Source organism: Coturnix japonica, chromosome 5, assembly GCF_001577835.2.
Source record: "Coturnix japonica isolate 7356 chromosome 5, Coturnix japonica 2.1, whole genome shotgun sequence".
NCBI classification, from domain to species: Eukaryota; Metazoa; Chordata; class Aves; order Galliformes; family Phasianidae; genus Coturnix; species Coturnix japonica.
The window spans coordinates 41891250-41913027 of record NC_029520.1 but is presented as its reverse complement, the minus strand read 5'-3'; the positions used below and the strand labels follow the sequence as shown (position 1 = coordinate 41913027).

The 21778-nt window shown below is 38.3% G+C and overlaps 1 long non-coding RNA gene across 4 annotated transcripts in view; it reads right to left on the bottom strand.

Moving 5' to 3' along the window:
- The window catches only part of LOC107315262, a 140346-nt gene that overhangs the window by 16772 nt on the left and 101796 nt on the right, over positions 1-21778 (bottom strand). For 2 of the 4 annotated variants that reach the window (XR_004307479.1, XR_001555829.2), the window contains one exon: positions 9239-9533. This is a non-coding gene — a long non-coding RNA (uncharacterized LOC107315262). Of the gene's footprint in view, positions 1-5406; positions 5516-9238; positions 9534-18057; positions 18393-21778 lie in introns of all 4 variants that reach the window. The other 2 variants (XR_004307478.1, XR_001555831.2) reach the window with 2 other exon arrangements.

Sequence of the window (21778 nt, the reverse complement as noted above, 5' to 3'; positions counted from 1 at the left end):
TATCAGTAACAAATGAGCTTCACTGCAAAAAGCATGAAACGTTATGAAAGTGTTACACATTCATACAAAAAAATCCACATAAAAATCCTAATAACTAGGATCAAGTACCTGGTACTTTAACCAGTTAAACTACCCAATGATCCTAGACAACAGTTTAAAGAAATAACTACTACTGCTACCTTCCTGCCAACAGCTAAGCAGGGAACTGAGCTCCAGCTCCCTTCTTCACTTTCCATGCGTCCTTCAGGAGAACCAAAAGGTTTCCTGAGAGTTAATGGTCCTGCAGAAGCATACGGTGATGTATTTATTGTATTCAAGGTTACGTGGAAAAGCAGCAGCCTTGCATATTTGTGTTGTATCACCTATCAGAAGCCTAAGGAAAGCCAAATCCTGAGAGGGTTAAGCCAGTCAAGATAGATCAGTGAACATCAACTGGAAGCACAGACATTGTTTGGCATATATCTTACACTGCCAGGAGAAGCAGTCAGTGAGCAATGCAGTACTTGACCTGTCAGCATGATACAGAGCATTTACATAGCTTTTTACAAACATTAACAGATTAATCCTCACCTTGGGACACACAGGCAAGGTTCAGTAGCCCCACTGAACAGATCTGGAAGCTGAATCACACAGTGATTGTAACCTGATTTCTGGGAAGAACTCAGTATCTTTACATCTTATATAAGCAGAGAAAGGGATGAGACATTGCACCTCCAGACTAGGGAGACGTAGGTGTGAAGCAGATATCAGCATCAGTCCAGCCATGTGTGTCTGTAAAAAGCTGGTGCTATGGGGGCAATCTGAAGGGCAGAGTTTCTGGCTCCTCAATTCACTCCAGCTGTGACAGTACCCAGTAGGATGGTAGGGCTCACCCCAGCAGGGAGAACACAGGTTTGCGTGCAGTGCACTGTGGAGAAGTCCTACCTGGTTGCAGTTCTCTCATGAAATCAGCTATCCATAGCATATTACCTCACTGCATTTCAGTTGGATTCTGTTTCTAAAAGCAATAGCAGCTATCCTGTGCTAACACTCATGTGAAAGTTGAGTCCTATGCACAGATCTCAGACTTAGCAATGGGGAGTAGAGAGGATCTATAATAGATATAGGCTGCAAAACCATACTGACAGAGCTTGTAGACCAAGGCAGACAGTGAAATGCTGCAGTGGCTGTTGAGGAGCACTGTCTGTTTGGTTTAGCCTTGCAGGAGACATCATTTTTGCACACATCATTTATACAGTTGAGGGACTTGCTCTTAGCAGTGCCACACAAGGCCGAGAAAGAATCCACTGTAAATCACAGGGGAGCAGAGATCAGAATCCTAGGGGAGCAGGACAGACAACATAATCACAGTTGTGCTGGACTTGCAGGTGGGATGGATGCATGCACCACAAGGAGAGAGGCTCAGCTCATACAAACTTGCAATGGACAGATGTACCCAGATACACTGTCATTGGTATTAGGGATATGTGCCCACACGGGCTGAGGTAGACACAGAAAGGGCCAAGGGAGGATGAGTCTGGACAGGCACCTGATAAAGTGTGAGCAAGGAGTATGTGCTACTGGATTCTTAAGATACATGGTAATCCATGCAACTTTGTAAAAATGCCTGTCCTTTACCACTAAAGAACTGATGTCAAGAAGGTCGCCCTTGTGTTACGAAGGAAATTGCTTATTGATTCTATTTGCATCAGGTACTAATCCCTTGCTTAACCTGCAGGAATCAAGAAAGATTCTTTCTCTCTTCATGCAAAACTTGATAACTGCAGGTGAACTGTGCATCTCCAGGTAAGGCTCCAGAGGAGGGCCATGGGTGGCAACAAAGTAGGGTGCAGTGCAGCTTCTGATGCTAAAATCTCTGATGTCCAATTGGTATGCCCTCTGTGCATAGTCATATACACACTGAAATCCAGGTTAGAACCTGGGAAGGAATCTGATTGTAGGGTCTTTATAATGTCTGTCATGTCCACTTTATTGATATTACTATTATTTATAAGGACACGAGGCTTTAGTGATGCTTTTTTTTTTTTTTTCTATCTCCCCTGGAGAAACATTGCACATGTAACTTGTGGTCTTTTACTAGCTTTCTAAAATTCACTGAGTAGGATTGGAATTACTTTGTGTTGAGCATGCACAGATGGAGCAGATGGGTCTTTGTGCATTAAACATCTTTTGCATTGATTTTGGGGCATGAGTTGAGAACCACTGGAGACCAAGACACCAACAGTCCCTTATAGTTCAGTAAGTGCAAGGAACAGACACAAGACTTGAGGAATCACAACTGGGAGTTGAAGTAATGGACCTTCCCTTCTTCAACATACTCATATATAATAGTGCTATTAAAACCATGATAGAACAGTATGTCACATTTAACACTCAGGATGCTCTCAGTGACATGACACATTGAAACACACTGAGCATTGCGGGAAGTCAGGGGAAGTTTAGGTACCCTTTACAGAAGGGATTGTAAAGCACTGATTCTATGATTAAGTCACATCAGAAATACTGCTCCCTTTATAATATGCACTGAGTTAACAATATCTCCAGGTGGCTCCAGCATAATATAGATTGTTGCACATTTTCATAACAGTGTTTTGAGGAGTCAGAGAAAACATCTAACCATGCCAGAGCACTTTAATGTAACAAGAAGCATCCACTACTTAACTAAAACACAGGAACCCAACATAAACAGAGAAGACATTGGTGGAATGAATTGTTCTTCCAAAGGAAGTATTGGATTTCCAGCTTTGATAAATACAGATATAAAACAAGCACTGTTCAACAGCAAATAAATAGTATATCCTAAGGGTCTTAGAGGTCATCCATTAAGAACCACTTTCACAAATACATTAAAATCTCTTACAAAATCCTGTCTTTTACTGTTTTACTGATTCTATAGTCAGTGATTTTTTTTCTTTGCTTGTTTGTTTTGCTTTGAATATCTGAACTGAAATTTTTCAACCAATTTTTGCTTTAGATGCAAAGTAAAAAAACTAATCCCAACAATACACAGGCCACAGATCTCAACAAAAAGACTCACCATCTGCTTTCTAAGTCCAACAGCTTAAATGACTTGATTTTAAAGCATTAGATTATCCTTTCTTAAAGGAACTTTCTGATCCTCTTAGCATATTTCAGTATCACCTCTCTGCAGAGAGTACTGTTGGGTTTTGGTGCATGTCAAAATCAAGTCCTTATTTTTCTTAACTACAACACAGTGTTACCTAAAGTAGAATGTGATGATTTTCAATATCCAAAGTTATTCGTCATAAAACGGCAAGTCACAAATTTTTTATAAGTCAGATATTAAAGATACGCACTTCCATAATTTCCATATTAAGGAAGTAAGAGACTACGCAAAGACTTTCTAGTCACACCACTGCTTGCTGTCTAGCTTAAATAAGGGAGGGACAGGAACTGCCCCATTCTTTTTCTCAGAAAGAGCTGCACCAGATATTCTTGACTCAATTTGCAAACAAATTGCTTCAATGTCTACTTATTGCTTTAGCTAACCAACTTTTCTCACCAAGCCTCTTCTTTTTGAGGATCTTATCCTGAATGATATTTTATGTATGAACATCTGTGGTAATTCTCTGCTGTTTCTTAGCCAGCTAAAATCCACCTTTCCTGTCAATGTTCAAATATTACCCTATCATAATCATTAGATTTATTTTCCTGATCTATTAATGTTGCAGGAAGTGTGTAAATGTTATAAACCCCATTCTCATATCATTAAGGGTATTTGGATCCCTTAGACTCTGTCATTTAAAAAAGAATTATGGGACATATGACAAGTTCTTAAACATCTGTGTGTTTGAAGTTAAAACACATTTATATAGTTTAATATCCAAGTCAAAATGCAAAACCTTTCTGTCCCGAATGGGAATGCCTTTCAGAACTTCTTTTATTGTATCTGCAGATAGCAGTGAGGGCTGAGGTTGGCTGGGGATGACTCTGTGCACCATTGCTGCTAATGATAGGGGAATGCAGGTGCTCCTCCTGGCTGCCCTGAGTTCTGTCCACTGGAAATTGCTGTATTGAAGAAGGTTATGCAATTGCTCTCTGTAATGGAGTATTTAGTGACTAAGGTATTTATTTATTTCCAAACTTTTTCCATCATAAGCCGATCAGTTAATGTCTGGAAAAGTAAAAGAGCATACTTGATACAGTGGAATGTATTTTACAAGTTCTTCTCAGTGTTTCTCAGGAATGAAGGCAAAGTGAGGTGAGGAAGTGCTGCATTTATCCAACTTTCATACTCTTTCACATTCACTGGGGAAGTATAGTAGCCAGAGGCTGTCACACTTGGAGCTGTATAAGGAGTGTCTGCTCCCTTCTGCTCTGCTTAAGTTTCTGGGACTTTCTGCTGTAAAATCACTGTGAAACTCTGGCACATTGACAAAACACTTTTCCTTCTTCTGAACATGTACAAATTTTTCTAGGATCTGTATTAGGCTGCTAGAGTAAATTTTTTTCCCCCAAATGCTGATGCAATTTTACCAGCTGAGTACTCTTATCTAGCTAATTCTTTTTCATAAAGAGGATAAAAAGCTGAGAGATTATCTTGGACAGAGGAATCAGATTAATAAGAATCTCTGTTAGACATCATATTCTCTGTGTCGTTTTTTATTTTTATTTTTTATATGCACAAGTGCTATATTTATAATGATCCATGTGAATTTGGGACAATAAATTATCGGGCATTTTATGTTTTAAGGGAGTTATTTTTCCTGTATTTAAATCTCAATCATTTGCCAAGAGCCTTCAAAACAATTTCCAGAACCCTAGAGCTATCATTAAATCCAGGCAGCATAAACAGATCCATACACATGGACACACCTTAATCTGCATGGGGTGTTTAGAACATTACTATTTTGAATTTGCTGTTTAATCTAGGATGTATTTCCCCCACGTAGTAAACCAATTACATAATTAAAGCTTACATTCAAGTAGAACAGCTCAGGAGAGAAAAAAGAATTTTTTAGGACAACTGTGTCACACTGGAAGGGAAGTATGCATCAGTAATTCCCTTTCACATTTGATACTTCAACTAGTATTAACTTAAAAGTCCAAATGCAAGTCATTAAGCAAAAAATGAAGAAAATGAAGAACAACCTTGCAGGGACAGTGATGAACTGAGAATGAGGACATTTGGGTTCAGTTGAGAACTCTTCCCTGTCAGTATAGCCTTGGGCAGTCTTTTGTTCCTCAGTTCCTTATCTATTTAATAAAGATATTAATACTCAACTAATTCTACTCCTTGCCTGCATGCACATGGAGGGCCTCTCAAAGGCTTTTGTAGTAGAAACTACCTCCTCTGGTATCCGTAAAACTCACAGCGTAATAGAAGCCTGTTTTTCATTGAAAACACAAAAATAGTTAGAAGAGGGAATTGCAATCAGAACTTACATCTACCATAGAGCTGGTAGGAACTGCTGTTCAGTATCAGCAATATAGGACTATGCAATGGGTAGTGCTGAAGATGGCCCTTCAGGGAGCTTGCATTTAAAGAGCTGACCTGTAAGAGACAATAAATATTGGGACAGCTATGACAATTCTAGTTTAAAAATAAAGAAGAAAAAAAGTAAAAAAGAAACAAAATGTTTCCTTGCCAAAAAAAAAAAAAAAAAAAAAAAAAAAGGAAAGAAGAAGAAAGAAATTTTATTTTAATTTAAGTACTGCAATTCAATACTGAGAAAAACAGTTATGGAATTTCCTATAACAAAAGAGTCTGAATAACAATGCGGAAATGAAATGTGTCATTTGAAATCAGTATTTTTACACATTCGAGTTTCTAGGGTGCTTTTTTTTTTCCCAATATTTCTGCTTTTCCAATTTCTTAACCTGGTTTCTGGAAAAGAATGATGCTGATCAATTATAGTTTCTCATCAGATGGATATATTGCTCCTGTGTTTATGTTTAAACAGTAAAACCTTAAGATTCAGATTTTTTTAAATTATTTTTGCGGGCCTAGCAAAACCTCAAATTTTTTGCTGTGTCTTGAATCAAGAACACTCAAGGCATTCCAGGTACAAGAACATTTTATGTGTTCTATTATGAGTACTTTTTTCTCAACTAGGAATAGTTGTTGCAAATGTGGAAAGTATTTCCATTACTCAACGTAACTGCCCTGATAATGTAGACACTTCAAGCTCTAATTCACATAGTTTATCTAATGATAGAGTTCTGTGGATGGAAATTAAATACATATGTTTTCAGCATCAGAGCCCTATTGAATAGTAACCTAAAAGAAAGGAAAATTGCTTTCACTTCCTTTAGAATTCAAAGACAGCTAAATAAAGCTATTATATGACTGTTTAAAGTAAATGATGAAAAATGGCACTAAAGAAAGAGCTCTATCCCAGAACATCATTGACAGAAATGTCTGCTAAAAACAGTGATCATCACGAAAAAAGGCCTCATTCTCAGAGTCACACACCCCTTAGAAAAGAATCAAGTCTTCAAGCTACGTGTGTGTTGCTATTTTTGGCATTAATGAAACATACCTATTGCTGCTTTAGAGTACTGGACACATTTTAAAGGTTGCTATTCTTGCATTTTCTAGTATTTTTATTTCTTCCATAATGCATAAGCTAGTGCAAAAAATTCTGGTACACGGTGTTCTAAAAATGGACTGTTCTTTACAATGTACAATGAAGGAAATATTACTTATGTAAAACATATCTTAATTATATAGACATCAATAAGCAGAAAATATTGCATGGTGGGGAAAAAAAACTAGCATGTATTAATGTCTTCTGTGACAATATAAATATCTATATTCGGTTGGAGGTTTGCAATAATTACCACTTCATCTTGCTTCTATACCCTGAAGATAAACATGTTTCTGGATCTAGTAAAGAGCTGAATGTGATGTATTAACAGAAAGAATGAACAGATGTAATGTAGTAAGTAGCTTGGTAAGTCTCCTGGTACTTAGTAACAGTGAATGCTTCTATAGGTTCAGTGATAATTTAAATGATGTTTGTTTTTGATGAGTTTACAGAGCTGTTGACAAGAATACTTATTACCAACATTAGCAGAGTCACATAAATAAATAAGGCAATGAATGTTTATAGTGAAAATACACTCATCTTGGAGTTGGAGACCACAAATGAAAGTAAACTTTGCATACTCTGATAATTCTTCCCTAACAATGTGTCTGTACAGTTGTATGATCTTCAAGAATGTAAGTGACCTATTTTTCTTGCCGTAATTGCAAGACTAAAGGCTACACATGGCTAAAACAAAAAATGATTTTGTTTGGAAGAGGAATACAAATTATGCCTGAAGCCTAATAAATCTGTTGCCATGACAATCAAAGAGACTGGTCTGACAAAATCTTTCCTAATTTATTCACATGAGTAGTTCTTACTCATATAAGTTGTCCCATTGATTGAAGTAGACCTGCTGATGTGAGGGGAGATTTGCAATAGAAAATTTGAATTCAGTACGCAATTCACATAAAGAGCCAGGGAGACCATTTCCACAACTAAAAGCTTCTTCCACCAAGGAAGATTGGAAGATGACATCTGCAAGTTACGTTATCCTTCTTCAGTTTTTCTTATTGGTTCTCAAAACATCTGTGCATTTTAAATAGCACAATATACAAAAACCTGCTTTATTGTATGTGTACACATACTTTGAACCTTTATTATTAAAATCCTAGTTCCTCTGAGCACTACCTGAAAACTGCCACACTACAGGAGTATGTTCGCATCATCTCAGTTTCCTTCTGCTGTAGTGACATAAAAAGACTGCATCTCCATTTTCTCTTTAGAAATTACATTGAGAGGTCCCTGCACTACAAGGGAAGCACCAGTATCTGTGACAAAAATCAATTTTTGAGTACAATTTAAGCTTTTATACTGAGTTTGTAGGAGCTGGCTTGGGCTGGATGGTCTCAGAATTTTGCTCTGGCTCTTTGCATCTGTACACTCCCTGAACCTGCAGCCAGGACTTCATCACCTCCATCCACAGCTGGGAAGCCCATGACAACTGCCATTCAAGCCTGCTCCTCACCCATTTAATCTCTTGTCAAATTGAGTAGGACTCGCTGGAGATCACCTTCAGAGCAGGGGCAGGCCTTCACCTTGGTTTGCTCCCCAAGGGGCAGCCATCCCTCTTCAAATTCACTGATCAACCAAAATGGAGAAGAAAATATATATATTCACCATCAGCACTCTTTCGTTCTATCCTATGCTCTTGAAACAGGAATCCAAAGAAACCACGCTTTCTTGAAAGCTAAGTTGTTCTTCTGTCTCAGTACACTCACTTTATAATTTCTGATCTGCTTGGCAATTTCCTGATAATGACTGTAAGTTGTAGTGAGTTGAGGATTGAGTTAATAATATCACTTTGCACTCACCTACCACCTCTCCCCCAGGAAGATGAAAACACATTACAGTTGTTGCTGAGCAAAATCTTACAGCTTTCCTGAATTCCTTTCTAATCATTCTCAACACCCAAGCTAGTAAAATGACAGAAATTACCTGAAACAAGACTATCTTATACTAGGTTTCCTTACTATTACTGCGACTTAGGTCATCAAAACTAACATTGTCACAATTCATACTGGTCTATTTTTTATTTATTTACTTATTTATTTTTGACTTTCTGCTGTGTAAAAGGATTTGCCTTTCCCTGTACATAAAACACAATATCCAATTGTGCATTGGAAACCTGTTTCCCACAGAGAGTAAATATTTTGTACCTGCAGATCTAACATTATGTAGCAGACACTGTAAACCCTTCTATAGGTTTTTATTCTAATAATATAGATTCATTATTGTTTCTATGTTTCTACAGGACCTGTTTTCCCTATTTTCCCTTCCAGCAGTCAGTACACAACTGAGGTGCATAACCCCAGAGACAGAGACAGAGAGGAAGGGGAGGCAGGAGAAGGGGAATGGAGGGAGGGAAAAGAGAAATATCAGAGCAAATTCTAAAACATCCCCTTTAGCCTGGAAATATACCAGTCCTCCAGTGCAAGTGCAGCTGATAACACAGGTATGCACAAACACACGCAAACACACAGAGCCAAAAATCAAAGTAAAATGACAGAAATGATCTTACAAAGCTACTGCAGTAATCAGGACACTTGCTCCTGGAAAACAACCATTCTGACAAATCTTCTTTTGTTACGTTTTTATATTTAGTCAATTTTCATTTGGTTATTGGTGGTATTTTCAGCTCTCACTATGGCAGAAATATTATTATGTAGAACAAAAAAAGGCCTTACCATGCAGTGCATCAGGAAGAGATGAGAAGCACAGAGCATGCTGCAGAGATCAAGCTCAGCATGGCACTCAGATATCCTGTGGAACTGAAGAAAATTGTCCAACCCATTCTTCTGAACAAAGCGGACAAGTTTTCTCTAGGCTTGAATTTTTCACCAGAAGTCAGATCTTTAAAGTGCATTATATTTCCTTCTTCGGGAGCTATGTTTCCTCCAGTTAAGTTTCAGCTCCGCAATGCCATTTCCAATCAGGTCGAAGAAGTTCTTCATTCCCAGATTTGTGGCGTCATCAGAGGGACTTCAAAGACAATCAAAGAAAGAAAGAAAGAGAAAGAAAAGAATACCTTATTGAAGTCCTGAAACTGCTGTGCAGAAAATGCAAAAAGAAGCCCAACTCCTCATATTTCTATTGTTTCTGTGTGTCACAACCACCAGTACTATCTCGTCAGTCTCAGATATGCAGTGCTGATTACCTGTAATAAAGGAGGAGACAAAAACTTTCCCAATTCACACATGATGCCTTTTCAATACCACCGCTCAACTGTGTGCTACCAAGCAACCCTCCTCATCCAGAGGAATCTTTTTAACCATCTGACTAATGCATCATCTCTCCCTCTCCCTTCCCAACAAGCACAAGCATTAAACTAAAAGAGCGCTGGAAAAAGATGGACAAATAACCTCCATAATACAAATGAGATCTAAAAGCAAAACCCTCGAAGGAGGGAGTTCTGAAGCAAGGAGCTGCTTTGTCTGAAGGATTTGGGAACACACGTACTAAGCAAGCCAAAAAAATAAAAAAGATGAATATCAGTAGCTAATGGGAATTTGGGGAGGGGATGAGGTGGCACTGAAGGGGTGTCAGGCTCGGGTGGGATCCTGAATTACCCTCAGCCTCCTGCCTTCTCGCTGACAGCAGCTCGGGCTTCCCCTGCACTTTCTGCAAAGCATATTAATTGATTCTTGTTGCTGAGCAACTAACTCTGGGGAGCCACACCGACAGCTCTGTACGGCTTCAGCAGCGGCAGCGAAGAGGGGATGCTCTCCCCGCCCGCCTCCTCCTGCTTCTCCCCCAGGGCTCTACGCTCTCCCCAGGATCTCCCAGCCGCCCCCCGGGGACGCTCTGCAAGTAGAGGGCGAAACCCGCTAATGCAGCAGGGAGCAGAGGGTGGCTATCCCTGCCTTGCACAGACCCGAGCCGGGCCGGGGCAGCCCTGGGAACCCCCGGCACAGCTGGAGCGGGCGGTGCTTCCCTGCTGGAAAGCGACGCTGGTTAACCCTCTGGTTCTCCAGGCAGAGATGGAAATACAGTGAGTGGCTCCCAGAGTTGTGTCAGCGGATGGGTCTAAAAGCACCCGCAGAAGCATTGTGACAACAGGGTGAATGTGCTACTTATTTCTGACCTCTTTAGCATTTTGTCTTTAGCCAGAGCAGATGTTCCTGTGATCAAAAGGGTACAGGTTAAGCCAGAGCTGCTATCCAGAGGAATTGCCTGGATGTATGTGTCTCTGAGGCTGCAAAATGGAGCTCTCTGACACAACATTTTCCACTGCTTTCTCTGATGTTGCATTTAATTTGCTCATAGGAGAGAAAAGTAGCCATGACACCATGTAGTTTTGTCCCATAAAAGAGACAGAATCATGGGTGCTGGCTCTGAGGGGCTCTTCATAGAGCTCTGCAAATAATGGCCCAGGAGGAATAGCAAAGGATTCCTGCAATTCCAAGGACCCTGATCACTGCAATTTGTAGCAAGGTTTCAGCTTGCTTCTGTGTGTGAGAGCCTGAAAAAATCTCTGGAACAAGTTTCCAAAGCAAGTCGTTGCTCTTGTGCTTTCATATTGGATAAATCCTTAGACAGATTATGGCATTTGCTCAGCACCAACTAAGCCATCTTCTTATTGACCAAGTAAGATGTAAGAAATGAAAAGACCTCAAAATTTCTCTCCCTGGGACCTGGTACTAAGTGTAACATCAGATCTTGGCCAAACTACTCAAGTGTGATTACTGTCAAAGAACTGAGCTACATCAGCTCTTTATTTCTGTTATAGTGATAGGACAAGCTAAAGGGCAAGGTCCTGAGAAATGTCTTAGTTGGCAGTCACATAAATAGATGACTCTCCCCTTGAAAAACTCAACCTACAGTTTGCATGCTATCCAGATAATTGGGTCTTGGTAAAAAGGGAACAAGTTATCTTTAGCAATAGAGTTAAATTTCTGATAGTACTTAAAGCTATGCTGCTTTCATACTACTTTCATAATTCAAAAAGCAAGATCTATGGTTTAGCTGCATGTTCTCAGAAGAACAAGATGTTTTCTTGAATATTCAAACCTCAGAAAGGGCCATTAGATCAGTTAGCAGAGCTGCTATATGATGCAGATCACAGAACATTTTGAGTTTATTCAATATGTCTATGGATACAAGTATTCATTTCATCCTCCCTGGCACAGCTTACAGAGAAATATGGGAATTTCAGTATTGATTTAGTAAATGAAGGTCATTCAGTCTCCTATCAAGAAAATACAGAAGGGTATTTATAGGGAAAATATCCTATGGTTCACCTACCCCCATGTAAATACTTCATGTAAGTTACCACAGCATACTAATTACAGGTTATAAACACTAAGTTAACATAATAAACACAGACTGTTCCTGATTTATATGATCGCTGGTTTAGGCAAATTATTTGGCTTCATTCACATCTTATAATCACCTCTAACACCTTGGACATTTCTTCTGACCATCCCTCACAGTAACTCTTCTTTGTTGCTGGGTAGGAATAAATCCAGAAAGGTTTCCCATAGCAATGGTTGATGTAAATAATGTATTTTATTGCGCGTCACTGCTCATATCTGACATTGCTCCCTTTAGCCCATAAGTTTACATGCCTGCAATGAAGTGCTGAGGAATAGCAAAAAGGAGGGCTGAGATGGAGCTAACCCACCTCTCCGCAGGATCCATCACCCATGTGCTAGTCTTGGGAAATGACTTTCCAACCACTGCTTGCAAGACTCATTCTGGAATCTCCATGGTTTTGAAAGGCAATTTATTCCAGTGCCTTGCTACTTTAACTATAAAAAGAGTATTTCTAAGCTCCATTGCTGCAAAGTTAAACATAATATTTCTTGTCCTATTTGCAAAGATCAAGGAAAAGAGCTCCTCTATTCCTCCTTGCACCTGGTTTTTATATATTTAAAATTCACTATCATCTCTTTTCAATCGCTTTCCTTTCTAGATTAAAAACTTCAATCACCTTTTCCTCATCTGTCTCTCTTTTTAGGGAGTACTTTGTCATACACTGACCACCGGATGGTAAATATGAAATTATTTGTTTATAGGGATGAATGTAAATGCCTTTGAAATGAAAAGAAACCAAAGGGAGATTGTTTGGCTCAGGAACTGAGTTGTATGGTGTAGAAACAGTGAAACAAGGGGGAACTGTTTAATCTGGCTCTTGTGGTAGGATTACAAACTGTCTCAATGTTCCTTTTTCCTTTTCTGGTCAAAATGGGATTACAGAATAGAGGAGGTGAAATACCTCTGGGGATCGTATGTCTGACAGGACAAGCAAATCCTTCCAACCTGGGGAAGAAGATTACTTAAGAAAATAAGAAAAATTAAAAAGACTTATTCATTTGAATTTATGTAATGGTTTATGAAACACTAAATAGAAAAGAGAAGTTAGCACAAGATCTCAGGTAAGCAATACCTGAGAAATGGAGAAATGCATAGAGAAGAGATTCAAGGAAAGCATATGCTTGGGAAGGATGCAAGCCTGGAAAAGTTATGGATGTTTAGACTCAGTCAATGGAGAAAGGTGGAGATATTCCCCAAATTCTTACAAAAAAAGTTGTCTATGTAAACACTGTTTCACCATATACATAGGAAAGAGATTTACTTCAACATAAGCTGTGATTGTGTCTTCTTTTCCCCATTTACCATCATTTTATCCTTTTATCCTCATCTGTGAAATCTTTAAAAAGTCTGAAAACAAATAATTAATATCTAAATGTATCTTGTTTTGCACTTTATTTTTGTAAGGAGGAATACCAGACAGTGCTAAAGTACAGTACTCGAGCAAATTGCATAAAAAGTGCTAGGCAAGGGCAGCTGAAGGACAAAGCAATAAAATGAAACAACCAGAGAAAGGAAATTAGTCAACAACCGGTGATTTCAAAACAAAAGTAAACTGGCATCAGATCAGTAACAGAAATGTTGGCAGAGGTGAGCTTGTAGATGTAAACATTTGTGTAATTGTTTTTATATTACTGTTTATAAAATGCAAAATTCTTGAGATAAAATTCGGTGCCTAACAGAAAGCAAGTACAGCATCTCTTTCACTTATACAAACCTCGAATTTCATCTCATATAAAGGTTTTTTATTATGCATTCAAAAGTCTGACTAATGCATACTTTCAGTCCCCATTCCATTTTCTATTTATCTTTTTCCCACTTTTCTATCCTTTCAACTGTACTGTTACCCTCTGAGAAAATGAGTGTCCTATGAGCCTAATAACCAGAGTGAGCAAGACAGGACCCAGTCACCTCAAGGAGCTGTTTCTTGGGGACAGTCCTGAGGGCCAACCCTATGGGCTCTCAGCTGAGTGACAGGGGAAGCCTCCTCACCAGTTCACACAGATGCTGCCACTGGAAGCAAGTGAAGGAGCTCTTTTACCAAAACACTGGACTTCATCCCAATGAAACAGTTGAAACAAACCACCCCTTCACTGATCACAAGTTTCACCTTCTCCAGTAGCTGCCATCTGAGAACTGAAATACAATTTTAAAAGCAATGCTGTACATAAAGGATACAGTAATTTTAAAATAAATGCAAAGATATTAGTAGATCTTAGAAATTACTGAGTATGAAATAAAAGGCATAATTCAATTCTGTTCTAAATTTTAATTAAGAGCCTGTGAAAATGATTTGCTAATAAATTTTCTGGAAATTTTTCTCATTTTGACCTTTCAAATTCCCATGTCTCAATTACTATTCAGTCAATTGCAACACAAACAATGGAATTGATTTCTTGCCTTTTTAGTTTAAATACCATATAATGCGTGCATGAGAATTTGAGCTTCCGTGAATGCATTTTCAGATCATAACCAGCAATTAATTAATCTAGCCATAAGGAATATGCCTTATTTCAAAACTAGTCCCCAAATGCATGACAAAACACAGACACACGGTTCCATTTATTTATATTACACTTTGCATTCCTACAAAATCCTTCTAACATGTGTTCAATATAATATTATGATTATCGCTTTATCAATATTTTACTACTACAATCATTTTCAATATCTGATATGCAACTGATCTCATTTCTTATCGAATTCCCATCTGCGCAAATCTGACTGGGATGTCATAGCTGGCAAAATTTGTATCAGTAAGAAAATAGCACAGCCAGCATTAATCACAGTCAGTAAAATACAAAGCCATCTAAATCTGTTGTTCTTCTTTTTTAAATAAGTGCCACAATACTCCAATTAAACCTCTAACAGAATAACAGAATATAGAAGGTTACAGATTGTGGTCATTAATTGTTGGGTTTGTTCGTTCATTCATGAGTTATTTGGAAATAAATTTTAATGGATCTGATTCTACTGGTTAGTTTGTGATTGGACAAGGTGATCTTAGTGGCCTTTCCAACCTAAACAATTCTGTTAATTTTCTGTTACAGAAAAGTAGAAATCCTAGATTTGCTGATTTCAATGATATTTTCCATCAGCACAACCAGTAGCAGTAGATACACAGCAATAACTCCCCATTGCAGAGTTAGCTGCAGTTTAATGTGTGACTGGTAATGTCACACTCCCTTCCTTACGTCACCTTAGGACTAAAAATAGTATTTCAATATATCTGTATCAAAAATGCATGACCGTAAATGTGGATTCCTAGCAAGTAGCACAGCCGTATTCATTGCAGGAAATACACACAACAAATACCCTTTTGTTCTTTAGAAAAAGAAAAGCCTGTTTTGAAAATGAATTTCTTAGCACCCAAGTGAAATTCAAATAAATAATCTCAACAGATATAAAAAGAGGTGTCTTGACCTAAAATACAGGTTGTTGTTTTTTGTTTTTTTTTTTTTGAGAGCAAGAAGCAGCAGTACCTATTGCTTTATTATTTGTTTATTTTGGGGGGGTGGGGGGGCAGGGGGGTCACCAATACTGAACCCAAATTATGCACACTAACAAGTGGCCTGATCCTCCTCCTCTAACATGGGTAGCAAAGCCCGCCCCGTTTCCTGTGGAAGAGGATCAGCTCTGTGCTGAGAACACAAGCACAACCTACAAACCATTCAGCCTGTTGCACAAATGCAGACAGACCTGCACCTGGAATTCTGCTTAAATACATCTTATCCGTGTGTACATTAAATTGCTCTGAAAAACAGGTAGGGTCTTCTAGAGGTGGCGGCACACTTGCGGTGTCTCTATTCAAACAGGAATCTTGTTAGAGAAGCAGTAATCTTGCTGTACAGCTGCGTGCAAATAGGACATGCAATGCATGAATTCACTGAATCCCAAGGGTGATCATCTGCCTGAAATCCTTCTCACAATAAGCATGTTCACCCACAGTAAAAAAAAAAAAAAAAAAAGAATAATAATAATAATAATAATAAAAAAACATTTATAGAGTAAGTTAAGCAGCAACACTTCTTACTGCTGAATATTCACATTATTTCTCAACAGGCAATATACCCATTGGGCAGAAAACATAATAGTATGCTAATCAAGGATTAGACAGGCACTGGGTAAATTAGTCTTACTACAGTTTTGTTAACACTTGGGTGTGTATTCCATGACATTAATATCTCATAACATAGAACAAAAATTTCTCTTTTTTTTTTCTTAAAAGATGTATTTTGAACATGAATTGGACATTTCCCTTCCTGTGTTAACTTCCAAGCATTAATAATAGTAATATAACCTGAATATTCATAGGATTCACACCTGGATCTTAAGTACCGCACTGCACACAGGAACCTACTGGACTGAATACTGCAAAGCAGCCAAAGTAGCCCTTCAATATTATCAAATACATGAAAAAGGCAGAGCGTGAGTATTGGCATGATACTGCATGGTACTTGAATAAATGCGTTTTGAGGAATTTGACACAAGCCAAGATTTTAGTAACTGCTGGCATTTCTGTTTTGACTATTACTCTTAGCCAGAATCCCAGAACCAGGAAGGTTGGTAGAGTCTGTTTATTTTGGTTTTCACAAAAGAGTTTTCAGCTTTTTGTTTTACTTCTATTTGCTACCAGTGGAGGTACCTTTGGCTGAAAGTCACTATAATTTGACAGAAGGCACCTTAAAACTGGACAAAAGCAAACCCCATCAAGCCCTGCTCTGCCACAGCCTCCTGAAATGATCCAAGTTAACATTAACTACACTGAGATTAATACAGAGGAATAAAGCAAAGCTATTTAGGATGATTCTTCAGAGCAAAAAGATAAAAGAATATAAAAAAACAGATCCTCCTGGGACTTTGAAGAGCCTTTTAAAAAAGGAAGGGTAAACATAACTTCTAAGGTATGTTTATTGCTTAAATACTCCCTCTGACTTCAGAATTTTGTTTGTGCAGGTCTCCGTTTAATTAATTAATTGCAGTATTTGCACATCTTGAATGCTTCACGCTAATGTTTCACTCCCGTTTGCAGATTGATCTGCTGTGAGAATTTAATGAGAGACATTTCTCATGTTTTTATGCAGAATTATTATACAGAGGAGAAAGCGATAATAACTCAGACTTCTGTTAATTACACATCTAATTATTCCTCGAAATTTACTTAGAATTCTGTCTGCCATCAGGCCTTGTTTCATTTATCACAGCCAGATTGGAAAAACAGCTGAAATTAATTGCTTTCTGTAATCAACCATATTTTAAAACAAAAATTGAATATGAATATTTATATTTTAGCCAAAAATACTCTCCTCTATTACAGTCATTCAAGCAAACAAACAAAACTAGTGGAAAGAAACATGTAGCATCTTTGCCTTTCCATAATAATAATGATTCCTAAAGCAGGTTAAATATTCTTACAGGATAGCAAAAAAATTAAAAGCTTCATTAAGAAAAAAAACTATTTTTCCTAAATCAATCAGATATTTTATGTTTAAAGTTTGCAAATAGAAAGCCTCACCTCTAGAGACACAGCAGTGCCATTACCCAAAGAGAATAACTGCTCTTTCAAGGGTGAAAGAGAAAGAAATATCTATTTCTGATGCTATTAGATTCCCACTCGTGAGCTCGGAAACCTCTTGTTTATCACTGCATTCATACTGTGCTGCAGAACTTATCTGAAACATAAAATGCTCAAAGATCTCATTTGAGAAAATTGTGCTTTCAGGGAAAAGCTGTTCAATGAAAATCATCTTTAGAAAGTTAGTTCTACGCATATTATCACGTCTGTCATGTGGGATAACGTTGTTTTAACCACAGTAATCAATCCCGAAGCAATTACAGGATGACAGAAAGAGGTTTAGACATAGATACTTCACTAGGTAAGGATCATTTATCTACATGTCCTCCTTCAGTTGTATATAAATGAATTCAAAAATTGCATATGTTACAGATTAGTTTGAAATGACAGGCAGATCTTGGCTGCAGAAAGCAATAATATCTTCACAGAAATATTTCACCCTATAAGTAGTGGCTCTGTAAACTGACAGATAGGAAATGAAAAGGTGCAGTATGGCATATTTAACATTTAAGAAACACAGTTTGCCTTCAGGTCAGATATGTTTGCTTTGACACCAGTCCCTCATGACCCTGACTCCCTTCCCAAGGCATCGGCTGCCAGAGAAGCCCTTACACTTACCTGTGCACCTGGCAGGAGATGAAGAAGTTGAAGTTCCCATGACAATCTGCCACTAATATTTAGTTAACATGGAAATAATTGCATTCTTCCATCCTTCAGCCTTCTCAGTAAGTAAAAGCCGGTGATGGATGCCAGCAGCCTTGTTAAAATATCACTGTAATCTCTTCAAGCTCTGGAGATTGCTCAGAAAGCCGAGTCCGTAAACACGCTATAGCTTCCCAGTAGCTCAGCACTTTCCAAGTGGGGATATGTCTTCCTATTTCAATGCTGCACTTTACAGAAAATTCTACCTTTCTTCATTTCAGTAGGAAGGATGCAGTTTTTAAAAGCAAATTCTACAGGAATAAAAGAGTTTAAAATATTCAAGCTCTCTCACATCCAGTAGTTAAGATTTTTGGAAAAGAGACAGCATTTAGACTTTCTTTGGTTGTGGCTTTTTCCTATTAATATATTAAAAAAAAGCTTCAAATAGAGAAGCAAGAAGCAAAGAAGATATAACAGTTCAAGAAGCAGCAGTCAAGGATGGGTGTCTTGTGATTGCTCTGAGTTAATACTCCTCAGGGGGAGATGAAAAAAGCACAAATACAGCAAAATCTGTCTTACAGAGTAAAAATCTGTTGTATAAGCCAGTCTCCAGCAAAGTAAAGCAGCGTGTGTGCTTCCTCTGTTAATTTCTAGCATGCCAGAAAGCAAAGGAAATTAGAAGCTTTCTGCTGATTTGAAGCAGGTAGGGAGAGGAAAAGAAAATTCAGTAGATGTATATTTACTGTAATTATTTCTGCTCCCCCCAGAAATGTGTTAGAGAGGTCCAAAGTCTCACAGAGATATGAATGTGAAAGCTGCATTTACCAGAACCACAGAATATTCCACCATTACCAGTATTATCAGGGGGCATATATGGAGAATGATCATTTAATAATATGGCATCCCATAGATAGAAAGAAACATATTCACGAGTGCTCTTTCTTTAGCCAAAGCACACGTGGGCTTCAAACTCTGGAAAATATGACTATGAGGACTGTTACAAGAATCATAAGTGACTACTTTTGAACAGCCGAACCAATTAGTGCCACCAAGTAATGGCAACTTCAGCCTAAAACACCTATTTCAAAACCCGCTGAAACTCATGAAAACAGATTCTGGAGGCTGCTGCTGAGGGTTTTTGCCAGCTGGCTCCTGTCTCTCTGGGCATCACTATGCAGCGAGAAATCAAAGTCATCAAAAGTATCTCAGACTGAGCTGGTAGAAAGCCTGTTGTGACCTGTAACTCTCACAGGCATACCAGTGTAATGCCAGCTCTGAATTTACTCAGATAATATATGTCACACAGACACGTGCCTGTTCCCTTCAGGGCCAAAAAGAAAACATCCCATTTATTTGTATGATGAGTCCAGTCACAGACCAAAATGCCACTCAGCCAAGTGTTAGTCAAGCATAAAACAAAGACATTCCCCAGCTGCAAAAATCTGAAGTCCAGCTGTCATCTTTCACACTGACCACCTGCAATGCCACCAAATCTTGCAGAATACAGGGTTCTTGAATCTAAAATGTTCCATTTATTAACACTGCTGTAGCAAAGCTTGATTTAGCCCTTTTCAGTCAGTGAAACTATAACATTCTGGAAAATATATATATATATATAGTAACCCAGATTTTCCTTTAGTCCAGTAGTTAGGGAAGCTGAATGATGCCAATGTGCAGCATCAATATACTGACAATATGAAACATGGGGAAAAAAAAATCAACCCGCTGCATTTCACATTTGAGGCACCCACAAAATACAGCAAATCCCACATGATTGGCTAAGAAGGAGTCTCTGGATAGCCCAGCGCTCTGACTGAAAAAAGCTGTACCACTAAGCTTAATTTGCATGCTCCTTCCTTTGCCATACTCACTATTCTGCAAACCAAGTCTCCTAAGCTTACATGTGCATGCAAAATAGTCTGCCCTTTGATGAAGTTTTGGCTGCTGATTTTGTGTAGAGGAAGAATTTGATTCTACATCCATACGCACTGGAAATGCTGATAATTCCCTCTGTCTCTGATGCCCGGGTGGAAAGGTAAGTTCTCTTTCTGGACACTCAGCAGCCCCACTCCTTCTGTAAAAGCTTCAGGTAGAGAGGTGGTAACACAGAGCTTTTAGAACTGCCAGCCTATTATTCAGTTCAGCAACTTTGCTGAGCTGAGTTGCATCAGCTTTACTTCTAGGTTCATAAGAAAATCTCCCTCTTGTGTGAATTGCAGTCTGGCTATGTTACTCCTTTCAGGAGCCTTTCCACTAGCACAGATCTTCTCTCCAGCCAAACTATTAAAAATGCATCACATGTTGTACCCCAAGTGATAGAAAAAACACCAACACCATTTCACCATCACAGTACATGAAAATAAAGTGCAACATTGCTACACCAAAAGTTACCACCACTGACATATATATCTTTCAGTGTAGTAGACTGATACCATCCCCTGCACTGTGACTGCAACAGAGATTGTGGTGTTACGTGGCAGAATTCTCAATTTCCATCCTGTTTTCAGCTCACATCTAATTCTTAAATACTCTCTTCAAGGTCTCTGAACTTTTAGCATGCCCATTTTGGGTTCCTAGTATGAGAAATCTATGAAGAGGTCTGGTGTTAAATGGATAGACAACTTGGACTACTGAAATGCTTGACAGATTTAACGGTGGACAATAGGAGAAAGAAATAGACCAGCTATCAGTAGTTGCTGTCAGAAATAAAAAGTGGCTATGAAATTTGTCGCTATCATGTTAAGCATCAAAAAACTTTAATGTTTAACCACTACAAAGTTGATCTGCCTCTAGAAATTATTTGGAATGTCTGAATTACTCCTCTTCCATAAAGTCCTACACTCCTTGTATAAAAATACTTGCCTGGTATTTTGCAGCTTGAAGAAAAAATATCTTTTATATGGTACAAAATACTCCCAGCACTCACAGATACATTTTAGGAATAGAGGTCAGTGTGTGTATGTTCAAAAGCTTAGGATATTAATAACACTACAGGATCTACAGTTTTCTGTGCAATATGACATTTTAGCTCCAGACTGTAAAAAATGGAATTTGTTCCAAGGGTCATTTTTGCATAAGAAGGTGATACTACCCTTGCAGAGAGCTTATGGATATCTCTCACTAATCCTGTGACAGTCATTGTGTCTTTGGAAGGACTCTGACTATCTAAAGTTCCCCTTGAAAGTCCTCAGGAACTGAATACAGCCCCTCAGAAAGCTGGGATCCTAGCAAGCACATCACATTGTTACATTATGTCATCTAGGTTTTCACACACACAATTCTAGCACAAAAAAGAAGAAAAAAGAAAAAGCTTTGGCAGATGAAGATAAATTCATTTTAAATATAACATGCATCTCCCTGAGCACCCAAGACCTTCAAATATACTTTTTTCTTGAGTCTAGTTCAGAGAATTGCAGCCAAAGCAATTCTCTCTATGCATCTTGGCAAGTTATTTGCACTAAATAATATATCCTGCCCAATTTCCTTAGTGAAATTTAATCAAATGACAAAATGGTCCCAAAACCTGGAATAAAATGCAAAAAAATGCATGACTACTAAAAGTTAACACTGTCCAGGGGCAGAGCCTTGAAAGAAGATAATAAATAATAATAAACCTGGAGCGCAGTATAAAAGAGGGAAGAAAATCCATGTCTTTAATGTTTCTGCTACTTTTATTTTTAACCATTCCCTATGCATA